General features: G+C 32.9%; 1 protein-coding gene across 1 annotated transcript in view; it reads left to right on the forward strand.

Moving 5' to 3' along the window:
* Positions 1-2,500, forward strand: part of hcn4 (hyperpolarization activated cyclic nucleotide-gated potassium channel 4) — a gene marked incomplete at both ends in the record, with an annotated part of 87,980 nt that overhangs the window by 72,384 nt on the left and 13,096 nt on the right. The gene's annotated exons all lie outside the window — the stretch shown is intronic.

Genomic DNA, 2,500 nt, shown 5'->3' on the forward strand with positions numbered 1-2,500 from the left:
AAAGTACAATTAATAAAATTTTAAAATTAAAAATGAATAATAATAATAAAATCTATTAAAACTTTATTTTAAGGGAATATCACACAAGTTTTCATACATGTTATAATTTAAACAGTAAACTTGCCAAAACAATAACACCTTTTTTCTTTCTTTTTTTAAACACCATTTCTAAAAGTAAATTTGTATTTGTGCCTATAATGTTTCATTATTTATTTATTTATTTTTTTTGGAAAATTGTCAGCTGATAAAACCTGTGCTTCAGGGACCATATTCATATAACATCTAAGGCTAAATTAGATGGTGATTAACACTAAACAGTAGAAAATCAGTCCAGTCTCCCCAGCTGTAAATGTCATTGGCTGTTAAAGTCTTGTGTTGCTTATAATAAATTGACATGTTGATAACACCTAATATTTCATAATGCTCTCAACTTCATGTCGATGCATACTGTATGCATTAGTGAGTGTGGTGGTGCTTATGGGGTGACGCTCTGGGATGGGTGAGTATGAGGAGGAGGAGGAGGAGGAGAGGGGGGGGGGGGGGGGGGGGTGTTATATTACAGTATACTCACTACAAAAAACTAGACTACACCACTGGTGTCAACGTTGAATGACAGAACGCTAGTTTCATAAAGTATCATTCTTTTCAACATTCCTTATTTGTATATTCAAAAATATTTAAAATAATCTAATTTAATACAGTTATAATTTTTCAATGTAAATTATTTAATTTTATTGGTAACAGCCTAGTGTCTAATTATTTTAATTGAATATATTTATCAAATTTAAGAATTTGAAATGAAAGATGGAGCATACATTTAATAAAATTAGGGGAAAATGCCCTTTATAAAGGTACAAAAAATTATTCTGAGTGTTTTCAAACAGTGATGTAATGAAACATTGATAATTTAAGTTTAAAGGGAGTAAAGCCTCTGTTTAGGCTATTAAGGAAATGTAATTTTGCCAAAAGAAGAACTTTTATTTTAAATAAATGTTCATTTTAAATCAGCCTACTTCAGTGTGATATGTTACCATATTATCATTCTTAACACTAAGAATTTGAATAATTGTAATGTGATGATCAGATGCAGATATCTAAATCAAAGAATATGGGTGGTTTGCGGGTGGATTATTTATTTTTAATAGTGGATTCGGGTGACTCAAAGTGCACCAGATTAATGAATTTATCTTTAAAATGTACAAAATTTTCTTGCGGGGGGGCATACCCCCGGACACCCCTAGAGGTACCAAGCTCCACCAACAAAAAAATGTGGGAAACACATTAGGCTATATGATCTACAAAAAAATACTAATTTAATTATCTTATTATTAAAATACATTATTATGATTTTACCACCTCCACCTCATTTTGAGCCAGGGAAAACCCTGAAATAGACAATAGGCTTCTTGTAAAGGTATTACTTTTACTAGTAATTAGAATGGTATTTCAGGGCACTTAACTTCTAACTTTTGGGAGTTGATCAAAACAGTTCTCTTGTGGATATATAATAACAATGAGATATTGTGTAGCCTACTGATTATCAGTTTGTCGCATGTTTAGACCTTGTATGTGTGTTGCACAACACATGTTGCACTTGGCGATCACGGTGGGGATTGATATGGTAGTGGACCATGATGGTCATAGAAGAAGTGAAGGGGCAGTACCTCCCAATTATGGTGGGGTAATTCGCACTCTGCACACAAACACACACACACACACACATGCGCACACACACACACACACACACACACACAGTCTCAAAGCTTCACTAGTGACAAATAAAAAATAAATACACTTTTCAATAAGGTTCATTAGTTAATGCATTTACTAACATGAGCTAACATTGAGCAATGCATTAGTTACAGTATTTATTAATCTTTGTTAATGTTAGTTAATAAAAATACAGCTGTTCATTGTTCATGTTAGTTCACAGTGTATTAACTAATGCTAACAAATACAACCTTTGATTTTAATAACGTATTAGTACATGTTGAAATTAATATTAACTAATATTAATAAATGCTGTAGAAGTATTGTTCATTCTTACTTCATGTTAACTAATGAACCTTATTGTAAAGTGTTACTAAAATATGATAGAGGAGGCCTCTAGGATGAAGAGGATGAAAAGAGCAAACGCTGTGAAAGCCGTCAATGCTGGGACATAAAAATATGCCGTATTTATTCTTTATTTATTCATAAAATCTAAAAGCATGTGCTTTTGCCACAACAGAAAGCAAGTGTTCAGAGCTGAGCCGTTAGTTCTGCATCTTCATGAGAATCATGAGAAATGAAGGATGGAAAGCTGTGCAACAGGAGCAAAAAAATTAATAAATAAATAAACCATAAACGACCCAAACATTACCAGCTCGGAATCTGTGTTAATGTCCCAGAAATAGGGCACTTACCGGAGACGATCCTGTGATCCTGTGACTGTCCCGAAGCTCAGGGTCAAAGAGCTTTTGTTTTGGCTAATCCATCATTATGAATATTAAAGCTGAGC

This window comes from Abramis brama, assembly GCF_963993115.1.
Source record: "Abramis brama genome assembly, chromosome: 9".
NCBI classification, from domain to species: domain Eukaryota; kingdom Metazoa; phylum Chordata; class Actinopteri; order Cypriniformes; family Leuciscidae; genus Abramis; species Abramis brama.